At 40.0% G+C, this 20,431-nt stretch overlaps 1 protein-coding gene across 1 annotated transcript in view; it reads right to left on the minus strand.

Moving 5' to 3' along the window:
• Positions 1–20,431, minus strand: part of LOC126305103 (rab effector Noc2-like) — an 817,922-nt gene that overhangs the window by 137,415 nt on the left and 660,076 nt on the right. The gene's annotated exons all lie outside the window — the stretch shown is intronic.

Consider the following 20,431-nt stretch of genomic DNA (forward strand, 5'->3'; position numbering starts at 1 on the left):
CATCAGAGTATACCGAATCAGTAACACGTAGGTGAAATTCAGATATCCGCAGGCAAATTTCGGAAGCAAATTATCAGACATAATATCACTGCTGCTGTTATACGAAATTTAACACCGTATGTGCAATATTCAGTGTTTGACAGAACGGGAATACATTTTACGAATTCTGTTACCATAGATGATCGAATGTCTATTTTGCCGTTAACTGAACACCACATCCATGACTGTATTGGTGGTAATATCAATGTTCATTTTATTCAGATATACCATTGATTTCATTCTCTCCTGACGAACGATACAGTATTGAGTTTCCAGTTTGCACCACTAAGCACAATGTAAATCACGCTTTCCGAACCGCGTGGGATCTACGTTTCACTGCGTGGTGCATGCTTTTTATTGTGAGCTCTAACAATTCATATTAAGTTTCGAGATATTCTGCTACACTCAGCGTTTGCAACGGTGGATAGCTGTTAGTTCTGCTTGACAGTAATTGGAAGGATGGTAAAATCTGGAACGTGATTGCCTTAGTCTTCTCAATGAAAACAAGAGTAAGTCACACTGGTCACTTGGCCAGTTTCAGTGTATACACTGTCCAACTAGCTAGCTGTCAGAAAATCATATTTCAATTTGTGTTTATTATTTGTAAATGGTGATTTCCCATTGTCAAAAGTGTGGCGCTAATATGAGTTAATGGTGACGGGTCGTTTTAGAGTCGCGAGCAATGTTGACCATGATGGTCATATAATAATTCAAATATCGATGTATGTATGTATGTATTACACCGGGGACCTAGAATCGACGGAGAGGCTTCGACCCGCCGTAGCTCTTAGTGGTTCACAGCCCCACTATAGGCCAAATGTCGATGTGCGTGACATCTGTTACCGCTTGAATAAGTGAAATAAAATTTTACTAAACGTTACCTTCAAATATTCTTGTACAGGATAGAGTAGCATGGAGAGCTGCATCAAACCAGTCTCAGGACTGAAGACAACAACAACAACAACAACAACAACCTTCAAATATTATGTCAAAGTAAAATTATACTTTTAAAATGTGATAGGAGAGGATGGAGGAATTTTATTCAGAGGGGAATATGACGCTACAGTGCATCATCCCATTTTTGAAACAAATAAGTTTCTGAAGCGTGATATACTCTACTGGTTGGCGATACAAATCACTCAGGAGGGTCAGAAACACATCAGTTGGCGTTGAGGTATTGCTGCGAAATATATATAGTTTTCTCATCGTTTACTGTAATTTTTCTATACTGTTTTTTGAGGCATAAGACCAACAGCGTAATTTATTATTATGCATGTATAATAGGAATACTCTTCATATGTTTCTACATCCAGAGATAAATTATTTAATGGAATGCATTTGATACTTTTTGTAATGTGCTAGAGGAATATGACGCAAAGGGTTGAATGTATCGAAGAATCTGACAGTATTATATGTTTATTTTTTATTACAATTCTACGGCTGCGAATATGGTAATAAATGTAGACACAAACAGAGAAAAACAAGACTTTGCAATTTTGACGGGTACACAATTCAATTAGGTGTTGAAAATAAAGAAATTTGAAAGTTGAAAGAAAATACAAAGATCGGAAAGCAACGAAGAAGAAAGCGGATCCTGCTAAGTCAAAACGTGCAAATTATCGGTACCCATGAGACAGCATTTTCTCCCTAATGTGTTCCAAATCGTCGCGCATAGAAACGAGATTCCTCTGGGGCAAATGCCTCGGGTTCTATTGGTGATAGAAATGTAGGATTAAGTATTTTGGATACTCTTTGGGCTATGGACCATTTGTATACCCAACAAAAGGGTGTGTCACTATCCTAGGGTCAAATTATGAGTATTATACACTGCCTCCTGCTTAGACAAACTGAGAAAATCGCTTGGTTCTTTTTGCATTAGATGTGGTATACAGTGCGCCTTAACTGGCTTCATGGAGGTTCCCTTTAGTTCATTTCCGGTTCCGTAGAAAAACCCAGAAAGTTTCTTTTTACAATTTTTTTTTACCAAAATCAAGGCTCTGATATCAAGACGGCTATGCACAGAAAATAACTAAAATTTTTACGAAATATTCCCAAGATAACAATCTCGAAAAATACTGAAAATATTCTTGATATCTTCATCCGTTACCCTACTTCTAAACGCAAAATACGCATGTAAGGTCCGGTATGAGTGGAAATCTAAATAGGAAATAACAGCAGCAAATTGCTCAAATTTTAACGGTGTATAATCAATGCATTTATCTAGACGTACCATCTTCCCGATTTCAAGAATCTTTATCAGTTATCGGGAAACAACCCAAAAATATGGCTTTTGGGTACCAAATTCGAGCCACAGATTCCAAGACGGCTATGCGCAGCAAATGGATGTAAATTTTACGATGTACCCCTAAGATCACGATATAACAACCTTGAAAATTTCTCAATATCGTTTCCCATTTCCGAGGTACAGATGCACAAAATTAAACCACTTGTACACAATAAATAGGCACGTAAAATCCGGTGTAAGGCGAAATGTAGTTTATTAAGTGAGGCAACACGGGAAGATTTGCTGCAAGTGTTTCTGTTATCATCAGAAGGGCTCTAAGAACACCATGTTGTAGTACTGAAGCACATGCAAAATTTTTATGCACAAAAAATCCATTCTGAGCCGTAAAAATAATATTGCTTTAGTTCAGTTATACATATGTAAGTTATCAAAATTTTCTTTTCATATGAATGACGTGCCCTGCTGTGATAGGAAAAAGAAGGCAACCAGAGGAAAAATGCTCCTATGAAGCATAAAAAATACGGATATGCTCCTGTTTAAAAGTTTCTTACTGAAAAGTGGGGAACTAGTTTTTTCACCTTTAAAAATTTTACAAAATTTTAGGCATTCGAACAATTTCGCGCTTTTTAATGCTAAGAGAGAAGACAGTGGCAGCGGGAAAGATGCGAACTGTAGTAAATACTGGAAGTCAGTAGACAGCGGTTATGGTGTAGAAAGCGTGAAGGAGACAATGGCAGTGTGAGAGAAAGAGAGGGACACAATGGAATGTAGTTGACAATGACAGATCTGTGGTAGGATGTGGGTGATGGAGACAGTGCCAGTGGGAGAGGAATGAAGAGAGAACAAAGCGGAAGTGGGCGAGGGCCAGTGATAATAAGAGCCAGAGTATATGGCAATAACAGAGAGACAGTGGCAGTGAGATGAGATATCAGCAGAGGGAATTAATGAATGCGATAGTAGCAGTAAGAGGGAGTAAGTGCCAATGAGAGGAGACAGTAATAGTAGAACAGAATGAAGGAGACGGTGGTTGTGGAGTAGGAGACAGTGACAGACACAAAAAGTCTGTCTGAATGAGTGAGTGAGAATGGGTAGTGGGAGTGGATTAATGGGTGTGGGCGAGTTGCTGTCACTGGAGCCTGTGAGAGTCAGAGGTGGGTTGCATGTTATAAACGACGCGAATATGTTCACAAGCCAAAACTTTTGGGAAAATTTCTAAAGATGCTGAGGAAGGTAGAATGAGGTGGCAGGTACCTCACCTTTCAGATTGTCTTTTAAACAAGATGTAAGTGCACAATACCCTTTACATACGATTTTTGCATCGATTATGCGCAGAGAACACAGAGTGCAATTGTAATTTGCGGAGGGACCGAGCGTGGAGGCAGTAGCGTTCAGGCAGAGCTGACAATCGCTCACTGGAAGCAGTACCATACAGGCAGAGCAGATAGTCGGTCATACGTGGGGTTGTTGTGTAATGGCACACAGTTTGTTGAAGTGTTCTTTAATTGTGTCTGTTAATATCGATGCTACTGTGTTTGACGAAATAAATATAGTATAGTAAAATTCGCGAACTGCCAATTTCAATAGTATATCGCCCAGCAACAGTTACAATAATGAGTAAAGTTAGCACTAAGAAAGCTGAAAAAATGTTTCAAATGGCTCTGAGCACTATGTGACTTTACATCTGAGGTCATCATAACTAATTAGATCTAACTAACCTAACGACATCACACACAGCCATGCCCGAGGCAGGATTTGAACCTGCGACCGCAGCGGTGGCGCGGTTCCAGACTGAAGCACCTAGAACCGCTCGACCACCCCGGCCGGCGGAAAGCTGAATTTCCTGTATAAATCAGTTAAATGCAGGCCACTCGTTGAGCAAAAATGAGTGTATTCGGTTCACAGAGCGTGTCCGGAGTTCGATTTAATGGAACTTCGGGTACGATGGAGAAGACATCACAGCAATTAGTGAGGCCGCACCAATTCAGTACAGCATCTCTTCGGGTGGAATCCGATTCAACGTTGTATAGGATTGCCTGGGAAGGGAACAGGAACGATATTAATAACATTTACTTACGTGGTAGGATTTTTGAATTACGCGTAAGCGGAAAGTTATAAGAAACAGTGACTGTTGATAACATTATTAACATGGCTGGCACAAAGCAAAACTGTAGTGTTATAAATGAAGAAGAAAATTTTAATTATTTAGTACACGGAGAACAGAGTAATGTGTGAGAGATTACCACAGCAAAACTAACAGAAGATAGCGCGGTATTGGTAGGTTTGATCTGGCCAAGCCCCTTTCAACACCATTAGCTACTCAACAAACGGGAACCAATACTGTAACGACTTCTTTACTCAGTTATTAAGGCAAATAGAATTAATCATGGATGACAAAGGCAAAGTATCTCAAATGCAATTAGAATTTATGGGACTAAAGATAAAAAAATGTTGGAAGAAAACAAATAAATTCAGGGCAAATCGAGACTAAATTGAACACATTTACACGTATTTTCAACAATCTTCGAAGCGAGCCTACTAAGATGTTCGATGAAAAACACAATCAAATCCATAACATAATTACTGGCAGTGATGAAAAGTCAGTCGCATTTATAAAAGAGAATTTGTGTGGAGAAATTAATGCTCTGTGATGCGAAGTAGCTCACGTCTTTCTCCAATTTCTCTCCCTTTCCACGAAAAAGGTGTAATTATCTTCACGCAGGCTGCCTTCCCGTGAGAGACGAGTTTCCTGTAACGCAGACACATCAATGCGAAGACGCAGCGATTCCCTACCAATTAAGGCTGTTTTTCTGGCTACAGGGGCAGCATCAATAGGAGCGTAGTTTCCGGATAACGTAGTTCTGCCATCCCAGGTACTAACTGTTGGTTATTGAATTGTTGGTTTTGTTCGTATGAGCTACTTTAATGTTGTATTTCCAGGTCCCCCAGTAACCCACCTTGTATCAAGCACTGTGATGTGCTTGCTGCACCATACGCCCATAGAAGTGCAAGGTGGGGGACGGCCTAGCATCTTACTGACTGGGGGCTGCCCAGCTTGAGGCAGGCGATAACCAGTCAGTTCACCGCAAAGGACTATCCCACCGATGAGAGTCACCCCAGGTGCCATCACACACATCCCTCAGCGCAAGGCTTAAAACCGGTAACTGCGATTCCCCGTGTTGTTATCTGCACTTTTTTAAGAGCATCGGAGTGTCCTATCCATGGTCACTACAAACCACGAACTTTTCAAGCATTCTTGGCCTTCTCTCAACCCAAACAACTGCTCCATAGAGGTGACGGGTGACAACATGTAGAGTTGAGTAGATTGGAGGAGCTTCCGACTTATTCAGGTCCAAGCCTACTGTCGCCTCCAGTATTCTGGATCCGTTGCCTCTTCCCCCAAGCATATGCGACGTATCGAAGCCCTCCTCCTTCGCCACAGCTGCCGTTGGGAGCTTCACACACAACCTTGGGATATGGTCCTGCATCAAACCTCGCCGATTCGGGTGAGAGAGATAGGAAACAAACCCGCTCTCGGGCCTTGAAACCTAACACCACCAGGATCGAAAAAACAAGAATTGGCCAAGGGAGACCGACAGGAAAGTAAACAGGAGGGGTCTGACACAAGTAAGTGCAAGTAACGTCACACTCAGCTCGAAGCCCTGTGGATGCCATCTGTGAACTTGTAGATGAAGTCCCCTGCGGAGAAATTGGAGAAAGACGTGAGCATGGAGCTGGCTTTGCAGCGCGAAACATTCTTAGCAGCTGCGAACAACCAAAAATCTGTTCCTGAATGATTACAAATTTTGGGGTTAAGGACAACATCAGGCCCTGTCACATTAATCTCAGCATAAGCTCCAACTATGAAAGCGCAATCTGAAGTCAAAGACAAGTTTTACGAAGATCTACAGAAGTGCTTGGACAATGTTCGTGGATCAGATAAACTCAGTTTACTGGGAGACTTCAGTGACAGTATTGGACATACACGGAACAACTGGCTTGACTGCATTGGCCCACACGACACTGCAAATACACTGAAGCGCCAAAGAAACTGGTATAGTCATGCTTACTCAAATATAGATAAATGTAAACAGGAAGAATACGGCGCTGCGGTTCGGAACGCCTATATAAGACAACAAATGTCTGGCGCAGTTGTTAGATCGGTTACTGATGCGAATGGCAGGTTGTCAAGATTTAAATGAGTTTGAACGTGGTGTTATAGTCTGTGCACGAGCGATAGGACACAGCATCTCTGTGGTAGCGATGAAGTGGGGATTTTCTCGAATGCCCATTTCACGAGTATACCGTGAATATCAGGAATTCGGTAAAACATCACATCTCTGACATTGCTGCGGAAGATCCTGCAAGAACGGAACCAACGACGACTCAAGAGAATCGTTCAACGTGACGGAACTGCAGCCCTTCCGCAAAATGCTGCAGTTTTCAATGCTGGGCCATCAGCAGGTGTCAGCGTGTGAACCATTCAACGAAAAATCATCGGTATGGGCTTTCGGAACCAAAGACCCACTCGTGTATCCTTGATGACTGCACGACGCGAAACTTTACGCCTCACCTGGGCCTGTCAACACCGACATAGGACTGTTGATGACGGGAAACATGTTGCCTGGTCGGGCGAGTCTTGTTTCAAAATGTATCGAGCGGATGGACATGTATCGGTATGGAGTCAACCTCATGAATCCATGGACCCTGCATGTCAGCAGGGGACTGTTCAAGCTGGTGAAGGCTCTGTAATGGTGTGGGACGTGTGCAGTTATATGGGCCCTCTGATACGTCTAGAAACGAATCTGACAGATGACACATAAGCATCCTATCTGATCACCTGTATCCATTCATGTCGATTGTGCATTCTGACGGACTTGGGCAACTCCAGCAGGACAATGTGACACCTCTCACGTCCAGAACTGCTTTAGAGTGGCTCCAGAAACACTTTTCTTAGTTTAAACACTTCTGTTGGTCACCAAACTCCCCAGACATGAACATTATTGAGCATATCTGGGATGCCTTTTAACATGCTGTTCAGAAGAGATCTCCACCCCCTCATACTTTTTCGGATTTATGGATAGCTCTGCAGGATTCATGGTGTCAGTTCACTCCAGCACCACCTCAAACATTACTCGAGTCCATGCCACGTCGCGTTGCGGCACTTCTGCGTGCTCCTGAGGGGCCCTACCCAATATAAGGCAGGTGAAGCAGTTTCTTTGGCTATTCAGTGTATGAACGAGAAGGGTCAGCGACTGATGGAACTTCCCACTTCTCTTTCTCTCTACATCACTAACACTTAGTTCCGGAACAGAGTCGTGTACAAAAAAACATGGAAAAAACCAGGCGGTTGACATCAGCTCGACTTCATCATTGCCGGAAGATGTGATCTAAGTCATGTCCTTAACTCCCGTGGATATCACTACGGTCACTCAGATACTGATACATGTTCCCTATTAAATTTGTGACGTAAAATAATCTTATGACTAACAAACGTGTACACATGTTTTAGTCTGTTGTGCTGGATATACAGAGACGTTTGGTTTAATGCTACTAACAAATAAGTAGACATGTTGTAGTCTATTGTGCTGGATGTACACATAGATTTAATTTAACGCTAATACTTCTATCATTTTTAAGTTTAAGTGGTATTATGATTACCTGACACTTGTAAACTTGATTTGTACATCCATATATTACTTCATGTATACATGTGTACAACATGTATGTTATGCAGGGGCCTGAAGATGGTAAGATGCATTGCCAAAACTGGTTACGTTGGAAATAAAATAAAATAACCTAAAGTATATGGCTGTTGGTAAAGTTTATTGAACTGAAAAGAACAGTGAGGAATTTTCCGCTACCGAAATGCCGCAAGCAGCAAAAATGTCATTTCAGTTTCTGCCATTTCTGTCGCCGTTTCTGCCTGGATTTTATTTATTTTTTCCATTGTTAATGAAATTATTAAAGAAAGATATCATTTGGAAGTGGGATAAGGAACACCAAGACATGTTCGGATTGGTTAAAAAAACATCTATATGAAGTGACAATACTGCACCACCCTGATGTAAATAAAAAATGTTACTTCGGAAGCGGTACAAGAGATTATGCTATTAGCGCAGAATTATATCAGGATCACGAAACTGCTTTCACGAGCCATGCCCTCACCAATTATTAAAGAAAATGTACTGTTACAGGAAAAGAAGCACTGGATATCATGTGGAGTCTTCAGAGTTTCGGTTTTGCTTGTTTGGATGACACACAGTAGTAGTGACATATCATAAAGCGTTGGCATTCTTATTTATACAGTAATACAAATGGTTCAAATGGCTCCAAGCACTATGGGACTTAACATCTGAGGTCATCAGTCCACTAGACTTAGAACTACTTAAACCTAACTAACCTAAGGACATCACACACATGCATGCCCGAGGCAGGATTCGAACTTGCGACCGTGGCAGCTGTGCGGTTCCGGACTGAACCGCCTAGAACCGCTCGGCCACCGCGGCCGGTTACAGTAATACCAGGAAACCAAAACATAGTGCCGGATGCGCTGTCAAAGTTATCTGAAGAACACGAATCTGTTAATGAAGCAGATCTCCAGCAAACATACGAGAGGATCCACGTAATAAGAGGCGTGGAAGGTGCACGTTCCATACGAAAATGCTCAGGACGCTGACGAAACACTTAAAATGGTAAAGGACTACTATGATGACCCGGATGCTGTAGGTGGCAATAAAATACGTCAGCATTGTTTTAAACCGGATGGAATTTTATACCGACGGCAAAATGTTAACTCATATCAACGGACGTTGTGCTTACATACAAAAAGTGCACACGATTTAATAAAAAAATACGTTTATGAGCTATGCTCATTTTGGACCACGTAAGTGCATGTCGAAGATACAGGAAAAAATTATTTTCGACAATAAGTCTAGGAAAATCCGTTCAATACTGAAGTCTTGCGAATAGTGTCAAGAAACTAAAGCATCTACTGTGCAGCATAAAGGGTTTATGCATAGTATAACACCTCAGAGACCTGGAGAAATCTCGGTCCTTGACCTATGCCTCGATCTAAAGAACATACCACTATAATTTTAGTTTTTATGGACACTTTTTCAAAGTTTATACGCCTTTACCTCTTGAGAAAAGGTAACAGCAAGATTATAATCAAGAAACTGAAAGAAGAATACTTCATGAATACAGATAAACCAGATTGCATTCTGAATGATAACGGTCCACTATTCTGGTCACATATGTGGAAAGATTTTAGTCGTGATCAGGGGGTTAGACATGTTGGTATATCAGCTTATAGGCCCGCTTCCAAACCCTGCTAACTGCACTATGTGGGTGTCAGGACCTTTCTTCCACGCCTATTGCGGGAAGAAACACACTAAATGGATTGATCAACTAACTATTATTGAAATTATGATGAAGAGCTTAGCTCGTGATTCTAAGGGATTACCACATGTACTAGTGTGTTTGACAAGAAGCAAGACAGCAGTTTCATGAATTCATTAAGTTTTCACAAGAACATGACGTCATGCAAGAAGACCATTTGAGACAGTGAAGAAGCGAGCAGAAGAAAGGAAGTTAGCACATGGCAGTAACATTAGAGCTATCACCTCTAAAGTCGGCGACAGTACTTATCCGAATGGCATAAGATCAACAAATATCAACGATGAAACAAAGTTTCATCACTATCACCAAGGGCCATTTAGGATCAAAAAGCTAGTATGTTCGAATTCAGTGGAAGTAGAAAGTCATAGTCTTCAACAAGTCCAAAACATCAAAATGGAACACCACTGAGAAACAATGCAAAGATATAATTTCGTGAACTATGTTATTGTGCATACAAATGACAGTACAGTGAATTACAGAAATTGACGATTTTCAGTAGCTAATTTGAGCTATGGTTAATAAGGTGGTTAGCTACAGTGGCCGGCCGCGGTGATCAAGTGGTTCAGGCGCTCAGACCGGAACCGCGCGACTGCTACGGTCGCAGGTTCGAATCCTGCCTCGGGCATGGATGTGTGTGATGTCCTTAGGTCAGTTAGGTTTAAGTAGTTCTAAGTTCTAGGGGACTGATGACCACAGATGTTAAGTCCCATAGTGCTCAGAGCCAGCTACAGTGAGTTAGGGTTAGGCAAATACTAACGTCACGTGTATTTATAAACTTTGTTGTGCTATACTGAAGAACGCTGCAGCAGACGATGTTTGTGTCACGTGATGCAAGTGTTTTGTCAGTAGAGGCTGCTGAGAAGGTCAGCGGATGCGCGCGCAGCTTCTGTGTTATTGCAGTATTGCCATAAGAACGTTTTTGTGTTCACCTGTTGGTGGGCCGTACGGATCCGCACGCACCCCGGTTATAGCTGCTCGAGAGCTGTTTTAAGTTGGCTAGTTTTGCTGAGAAAGCAGGCTGCCTGTAAGGTGTGCCGATGCGAGCACAGTCTTCATTTGACGTGTCTACTAGTGCAGTCCAGGCGTAACGTTAGCACACTGTGTGAAAGGGAGGCACTTATCAGTGAATGGAACGATAGGATGCCGACATTGCCGTTCATTTGTTTACTTGCTCGTCGGTCGCAAGCACAGTGTTTTGGCAAACATGGACGTAAATTCGTCGTTCCAGTTGCTGTAACGGTCTTCAAGCACCTGCGGCGTCGATACCACAACCCTCGTTCGATACGACATATTTGCGTGTAATTTTCACCACATCATGTAGTGAAGTCTCTAAAGTAGAGTACCAGTGTATGTGTTTAGTGTGATTACTTGTCTCCGGCAGTGCAGATGCCAGAGCCTTAGTGCAATTGTATGTGATCTACTCAGTATATACTGAGGGGCCAAAGGCAGAGCACACAGTGAAGTGATTATCAGCAATTACGCACAATTCAACGACATTATATTCTCAAATATATTTGAGGCAGCGACAGTGTATTCTAAAAGATATTTTGATATAAATATTGGATACCAATAACAAGGTATGTCATGTTGTCAGTACTATGGTAACAGTAATTGTGCCAAAGTAAATCATTGATCTGACCACATCCTTAGTAAACTAGGGGTGATTTTAAATAGGTAGCAAAATCATAACCATTTCCATTTATGTCCTGTTCGTTTGTATAGTGGTAAACTGAGATTTCCTCTTTTTATGTCACTGAATTTTAATGATTTACCGAAATTATGACTTTGCTTATGAGAACCAATGATTTTTCATAGTTAAATTATGAGACCGATTGCAATGCTTTACTAGGGAAAGTGAAGTCAAATGTGTAGGCCATTTCAGGGATATTGTTTCGTTTACATCCCATTCAGCCATCAGATCAGATCGGCAAATTCTATATGGACTCTAATCAAACATTCAGTAAACTCAGAATATTCTTGTCGTGATTTACTGATTTTTTTATATCTTCGAGTTCATGCATCTACAGTGTATTGTGTGTACTTATTGCTATATAAATATGGTTATACATCAGCATTTAGCGAAGTGATTGTGTCCATTTGTAGAGATAGTTAACTTTTCACAAGATATGTAACATTTCCTTCCTATATGCTTTATTTTGGCTTTAATATTAAAACTGAATGTTCCCATTTACTCTGTAAATATTTAAATCTTGTTTTGGTGGTAATATGTAAGGGTAAAATACGATCTTTGGATCGTTTATGCCCAGGTAACAGGGAATACAATTTTGATTGTTGTGGAGCGACTGAGCTTGGAGGCCGTAGCATTCAGGTAGAGCTGATAGTCGCTCACTGGAAGCAGTACCATACAAGCGGAGCTGATAGTCAGTCATGCATACGGTTACTGTGTACTGGCAATCAGTTTGTTTGAACTGTTCTTCAATTATGTCTGTTAACACTAATACTCATGTGTTTAACGAAATCGATGTTTTATAGTAAAATCTGTGAATTGTTAATTTCAATAGTTTATTGCCCAGCATTATTTACAATAATGAGTGAAGTTATCAGTAGGAAAGCAACATTTACAATCTAAATCAGTTAAAATGTAGGCCACCCATTTACAAAAGAAGAGTGTATTTTGTGAACAGATGCAGGGAACAGTCTTGCAAGGAGCATATTCGCCTCTTTTGTGCTCTGATATCAGCATTTTTAGGCTGGTAAAAAATATTTAAATTTTTATCATCTTGATCTGTACCAGAGGTAAACGTGACCAGTTTGCACGACAATAATAAATTTGTTCATCTGGATTCTGATTCGAAATACGAAGTTTGTTTGGTGACTGATCAATTTTAAATAATAATAAATTTGTTCATCTGGATTCTGATTCGAAATAAGAAGTTTGTTTAGTGACTGATCAATTTTAAAAAGACAAAGAAGTGTGGTACAGATATGTAACCTGTTTATATTGGAACCATTCAGAGTGCGGCGGATCGGACAATCTATATTTTGATTGAAGTTATTCAACAGTGGACTAAATGCTTTACTTCTATAGTCCATACTGACATTTGATTAAGGCCAAGGTAAAAAAGTTAGCATGCTAAAACAAAATTAAGTGGTACAAAAAGCTGAAAATTAAATATCTTGCAGTCTGTTATATATCCTAGACTGATGTGTCACTTTTCCTACTATTTACGGGTAAAACAGCACAATTCAATAGTTAGGTTTCATCTGGTATCATGTAAAAATTAGTCATCCTAAGATCAACTTGAATTATAGACACATGAATAAAAGTTTAGGGACAAATTTCATAATTTTAAGAATACATATTTATGATTTTAAGCTCTTCTGACATATGATGATTTCGAGATGTTCTATGGTATTCAATTGGTTATAGCACCTCCATTCTTGTCACAGATGGCGCTACGGTCGCAGGTTCGAATCCTGCCTTGGGCATGGATATGTGTGATGTCCTTAGGTTACTTAGGTTTAAGTAGTTCTAAGTTCTAGGGGACTGATGACTTCAGATGTTAAGTCCCATAGTGCTCAGAACCATTTGAACCATCTCTCACAGATTGTCCGACTGGGATCAATCGACTGCCGTGTCATCCACAGCAAATGGCGTCATATGGATACAGTACAGAAGGGTGGAAGTCAGCACGCCGCTCACCTGGCCATTATCAGTTTAGCACACCAGATACCACTACTACCTAGTCAACTGGCTCCTCAAATGGTATCACAAGAACCCTGCAGCTCGTTCCAGTCCATTTACCAATGAAAAATCCTTGGCAGTGCTGGGAATCGAAAACAGATTCTCCATATGACAGTCAGGCATGCTGAGAACACAGCTACAATGACAGACTGTTTAACTGACTGACTTGTGTCCTGATCATGTACTTCCTCTTCACTGTGTCAGCAAAGCCAGGCGTGAGTACAGTGGGAGGTAAGAAGTAAATAAGATGATGCACAAAAGAAGACAAAACGTGGTCCACTTGATTGGACCTCTGTTGCTGAACAGACAATGCAGGATTCACATACATATGTGAAATGCAACACATTCATTCCCCAGGTGGGAGTAGCACAAGAAAGTATTATATCCCCGCTACTCTATGCCCTGTACATGACAGCAAGCCCAACAACCAACAGACGAACAGAAAGTGTTCAGCTCCTTGCGGAAGACACCCTACTTTTATTCAGAATTCTCCACAATGACTATACAATGACAAACAAACGACTACCTCGACATGTTATAGACATGGAGATTTAAGCCAAATACAACGAAGAATTAAGTTGTCCTATTCAGTCACAGAAACATAAGTGAAAAAAATACAGCGGCAAATGGACAACATTACACTCACTCTTTGGGATATTCCTCACACTCTGACTGATTCTGCCAAGTACTAAGCAGTAGACTTCGACAAATACCTCAACTTTAAAACCCCCACGAAACATGTAACTGACAGGACTAGAAAACAACAATCACTAATACAACTAATTCAAGGACGTTTCGATGCCTGTACCAAAGCAACAGCCGTTCATACATACAAAGACGTTCATCAGACTGACCATGAAGTATGCTTCTGCATCAATAGTGGGACTATCATGACCAACAATCAAGAAACTCTTCACATCTGTACGACGGCTAATCAATCAGAAGCATACACTTCCTTGACTTTAAACCTCCTCCTGCACTGTCCATCGAACAGCAGGGATAGCCCACATCCAAACCTGCCTAGCGCTGTTTCGGAAAGACTATGTACATGGTGGAAATAATTCCGAAGAATCAAAGAGAAATGCAAAACCTCACTTCACCCCTTCCCCCCAGAGGCAAAATCCAAAACGTCTGAGATCTACACCCAGATCTCATGGGTGAAGAAACCATAATACTTACATAAGAACACATACCAGCCTGATTCCATCTCCTTCAACAAGCTAACCCAGATGAAGGTGAGACTCGGACATAGATAATGACGACAACCAAAAAAAGTAAGGCAAGCAACGTCGTTATTCCTTCAAATATTCAAAATTGTAAATAATGTGGAATGACAAACCAAACTGGACTTCACTCCCTCCCAATTTCACACAAATATCAAAGTCGTTCACACCACTCTCCTATCCTCTTATAAACTTAATAGCTTAGCGCCCACAGTTTTGCTCACATAGATTGTATGCCCTGCAAAGATTTTTTTTGTTTTTCTTTAATCGAATATCTGTGTTCTTCACAAAATGCCACACCTAAATTTTCCAGGCTAATTAAGGTCATAGAAGCATGGTCTTTGCCAAATGTGATTTTGGCAGCAGGCTTTTCCTTAATCATGCCGTTTGCATTCTTGTGCTGGTATTTCCATAGAAACTTCATTCCCTAAGACATATTTCTTTATGTTTAGCTGAGAAGTGAAATATCAGTTTTCATAAACTTACCTTCACAAATTTTTTAATGTAATGAAATATATTCTTAGAAATTTTCATCTCCTCCTTAGAGGTTGAACTTACGAAAATGCTGGAACACATACTCTTTTATTTATGATTGAGAAACCAAATATTCGTATTTCTAATTGCCTAAATAGCGACATGTTTTCAAAAAGCCTTTCCTCCCTTATGTCTCCCCCTTAGAAGTGTAATTTCGAATAATCCCCTCTCAGGCGATGCCTACATTTCAATTTTCTATCATTACCAGTTTGAGTTATGTAATGATGAGTCAGTGAATCAGTATGGTCCTATTCCATCCATTTAGGGGTAGAATTTCCCAAAACATTCAAACGCGTATTTTTCCATTTCTAACGGAGAAACCTGATACCACCTGTCGTAAATGTAGCTTTCACAATGGAATAGTTTCATAAAACATCCCGCCCCCATTTCACCCCCCCCCCCCATTAGGGGTTGAGTATTTTAATTTAGTTATTTGTAAGAGAGAAACCAAATACAAATTTTCCTAGATTTATCTTACAAAATTCTTGCATAAAGAAATATTTCCATAAAAACATTTATTTCCCATTTCACTCCCATTGTGGTTCAATTATCAAAAAACAGTGAAACACATATTTTTTATTTCTAACCAAGAAGTCAAAATCACGTTTTCTTAGATTTAGCTTTAAAAACGCTTTCATAATGAATCATTTAATGAAATACCCCTTGTTGATTGAATTCCCTAAACCACTGAAACAAGGATTTTTTAAATTTCAAACCGAAAAGTCGAACACCAGTTTCTTAGATCCAGCTTTTAAAATACGTTATAACTTCTTTAATAATGATTTGTTTTCAATAAAACTTTAACTCTCTATTTCACTCTCATAGTGGTTAAACCATATACCTATTTTCGTAGGTCTAGATTCAAAATTGCCATAATAGCAATATGTTTTCAAAAAACATTTCATCCCCTATTTCACCCCTTTATGGTTGGAATTTCAAAACATTCAAAATTAAACAATGCCTACAGTGTAAGGTACTACCCTCTGCAACTTTCCAGTTTCCCTCCTCAGTGGTATGGGGTGGGCTATGATGAGTCATCAAATGAGTCCGTCAGTTGGGACGTTCATACAGGGTGAGTCACCATGAACCGTTATACAAATCGAAGCGCTGTTTTCGGAAAATGTTAGAGAGTCGAGGGGCACATGTTTTTTGGTTGGTCAATGTTTTTAGCAATGTTGAAGCAAGTACAATTTTTCAAATGGAATCGTATACTTTTTATAACTGCATTCGTTAGCACTTGAGAGGACAATTACAGTTATATAGTAATTATTCATGTCAACGTTGAAACCTGGCTTAAAAAAATTCGAGGAATGTCCTAGAATGTGAGATCACAGTGAGGTGGAAACACTGTCAAGTAGGCGTCTCGGACCAGGTTGCATACTTGTATACCATAAGGTACATCTGCGATACCAGAATAAAACTTTATTTCTCCTTGAACCAACTTACGACCTAGATGCACGTTCTCCTACGACGAATCTAGTGTATCACAAAGGACTTATGAGAACTATTTCATGTTTGGGTATCATCCCAGATTTACTTCAGCTGTTCATTCTTTAAAAAAATGAAAATGTGTTATATTCTGCAAGAAAAAAGGCTACTGTATTATATATCTAAATGTTAGACAAAAAAATTTACCTGTCTTTCCCCGTACCTGCTTGTGTGCTTCTTAGAGGTAAAATACGTGCTGTCGGACAACTGTTTCTACCTACACTGATTTAAATTAATCTTATGGGAAGCATTCGTTGAACTAAATATTTTTCTAAAAATACTTTGTTGAACACCTGTACACTATAAAATGAATATTATTCTTAATAGTCATGTTGAAAGTAAGTGCGTAATAACAGTGTTACCAGCTACTTGCAATACATGCTGTCGAATTACTTAACATTGCAGTACAATTCCGTACAGATGTAAATGAAATAAACAATTTATCAACAATGATATGGTTATTACCCAAATCACATAACACTATATTTTTGTTCCAAAAAATAACTTTATCCTTTGTTTAAGCATGTGTTCAGACTGTTGACCATGGACTGAAGCGCATATTAGCAATCGCCGTTCGAAAGAAAGGTAAACAGATGTAATTACTGTGGATAGAACATGCATTGGCGATTCGACGAGACATATTGTCTGGCACCGTTTCGGCTTCGTCATAGACTGCATCTTTGAGTGTTCCCTAAAGAAAGAAATAAAGAGGAGTCAAATCTGTGCACCTATCAGGTCATTTGTCAACACAATTTCTTCGTATCCAACGTCCAGGAAAGTTCCAATTCGGTATTCGCATTGCAAACGTGACGAGTGAGCTGGACAACCATTGTGTTATAGCCACATCCACCTTCGAATATCCTCCAGTGGTACCTCTTCTAGAAGAAGTAGCAGAATGTTCGTCAGGAAGTTTGGGTACGAATGTCCATTTAGAACGTCTGAGATGAAGTAAGGTCCCATAATGTAATTCCCATAATGTAATTTTCTATGATTCCATGCCATATGTTTACCGTTCATGGCCTTTGATGATGCATCTGACGAAACCGGTGTGTATTTTCGGCTGCCCATTGGTGCATATTATGCAAATTTACACTAGCGTGGTTAGTAAACGTTGTTTCGTCGGTAAAGAGCACATGTTAGAAAAAAAGTAGGGCCGTGTCCCAGGTGCTGAAGGGCAGACAGACAAAATTCTGTACGACGTTCGAAATCACGGTCGTCGAGTGTCCGATGTAGTGACTGACGACAGGAATGGAAATTCTGTCGATGCAGGATGTGAATGACACTCGTCTGGCTGATTCCACATTCATTGGAAATATGTATCTTTCCACTGTGCGGATGCATTAACGTCGTAGCCAGAACAGCTTCTTCGTGTTCTCTGTCAGTTGCATTCCTCCTCTTTTTGACTTTCAAGTGACAAGTCGGCACTAGCATCTTAATAATTCGTGCAATTGCGTGGCCCGTCGGACACTGGCGATCCAGACCGATAGCCTTATATCACTGCACTGTTTTTACGGCATCTCTATTATATTTGCCATACAAAAGTAGCATATTTAACTTCTCCTCATTGGTGTACGTGTCTGCATGCAAAGAATGTTGCAGACATGAATGGACCTCAGCGCAGACAAGTACACAAGCAAATAACACAGCGTAGTATGAGAGCTCTGCTTGCCCGTGTTTGTACAGCTAAAAGCCGACTGCGGCCACCATGCCCTCAAATTCTAGGACGTTTCTAGAACTTTTTAACCATAGGTTTCAACGTCAACATTAACAAACGCTGCGTCAATGTAACTGTCTTCTCAATAGCTATCGAATGCAGTTATAAAAACCATATGGTTTATACACACACACACACACACACACACACACACACATACACACACACACACACACACACACACACACACATATATATATATATGTGTGTGTGTGTGTGTGTTTCTATTTCTTAAGTTGTCACTATTCATTTATCACCTCTATGACTAACCGAAACACTTACCTATCTGAATCCGCTATACATTGTCTCACTGCATTGGTTCATTGCCTCATCTTGTTGTTTCGCCGTATCATTCATCTCCTGATTCCACAAGCATTAGTTACAGCTTTATTCCAGGAAAAATCTTACAATGTTGTGAAATTCAACAAAAATCAATATATTTTGTTTATAATATAATAATTAGACTAGTTAAGAAGTTTAGCTTGTCAAAAGTATGTAAAATAAAAAGTCAACCTCACTATACGGACATAAAATCAACAGGAAAAGTCTTACCAAAATTCCAGTATGGAAAAATCTGACAAGTCACTCACTTCACTTACTTAGGAGGAACCATTCAGTCCATAGGACTGAACACGATCTTCAATAAAGAAGGAACATTAAAACTGCAAAAGGGGTACAAACTGATATGGAATTACTACGACAAAACAGCAATATACCGTAACGCAAAAGTGAACTGTGACATGGCAATGCGGCTGTATTACCAGAAGCCTTGTCAGCTCCGGAAACCACCGCAGTTAGAGAGATCACAAAAATTAATGACATAGAGAAAGAAGAACGAAAAATTCTTAGAAGAGTGTACTGCACTGTTCTCCGAGATGGAACTTGGGTCAGGCGACCTGCAAAGGAATTCTGCGAACACAGAGGCAACGTCACAGATAAATTTACGATAAGATCCCACAATTCTATGGACACGTATGTAGGATGGATCGAAACATATACTAAGAAAATTTTTAACATTGTGAATGCAATCATTTTTTAAGACGATTTGTGTGAAAGAAACACAACAAGACCTGTGACGATTGTAAATTTCAGATGAATAAATTGAGGACAGAAATCAGTTAAGAAGTAAAATCAAAAACAATAAACTTGAACAATGGAAAGAAATTTCTACTGAAGCCAGATCGCTAAATGTTATTTATTTCACGATGACGTGCTTCGACAGAAGCTTGGTGTCACCTTCTGAACTCCAAGGTAAGATACGATAAATGGCATTAAAAGGCGAAAAGGCGATTTTATAATATTGTAAAAGAACAGTTTTCCAAAAGTTGGCCGCGCAGGGTAGTCTTGCGGTCTCAGGCGCTTTGTCACAGTTTGCTCGGCTGTCCCCGTCGGAGGTTCGAGTCCTCCCTCGGGCATAGGTACGTGTGTTGTCCTTAGCGTAAGTTAGTTTAAGTTAGATTAAGTAGAGTGTAAGCTTAGGGGCCGATGACCTCAGTAGTTTGGTCCCACAGTACTTACCACAAATATCCAAATTTCCAAAAGTGGGTAGTACATAAAAAAAAACAAATCGCATTGTTTTGGAAATTTGAAGTACATGGATATGAATTACATAGCGAAAACAATCCCACACAAAATACAACGTAAACATGTTGGTTTGTCAGCAACAAGAAGATGAAAATATAAAGTATACATGGAGCCAATGCATTCACTAAAGTGAAATAGCTGTAAAATATCAAATAGTAAACAGACAATATCAAGGTTGGCTTCAACAGAAATTTCCTTCCATTAAATTGACAGACCGCTCCCATTATACGGCCATGTGTAACCCATAAAAACTTGAACAAGTCTCAACGAAAGAAACTACACGGCGCTGAACACCTGCAAGCTCCGATAACAAGGAGAAAAGTGGACAGGCGAAAGAAAATAAAAACCCAGAGGAATAATAAAGAGATTATGGAAAGAAAAAGAAGTGAAGCTGTGACTGTCTCAGATTCACACGCTCTTCTAAAGGAGAATAACTCTTCTGTTATCTACATCATGGATTTTATCAATGATTTCTGGAGTCGTAACATCCACAGAGCATC

Source organism: Schistocerca gregaria, unplaced genomic scaffold (genome assembly GCF_023897955.1).
Source record: "Schistocerca gregaria isolate iqSchGreg1 unplaced genomic scaffold, iqSchGreg1.2 ptg000248l, whole genome shotgun sequence".
In the NCBI taxonomy this organism is placed as follows: Eukaryota; Metazoa; Arthropoda; class Insecta; order Orthoptera; family Acrididae; genus Schistocerca; species Schistocerca gregaria.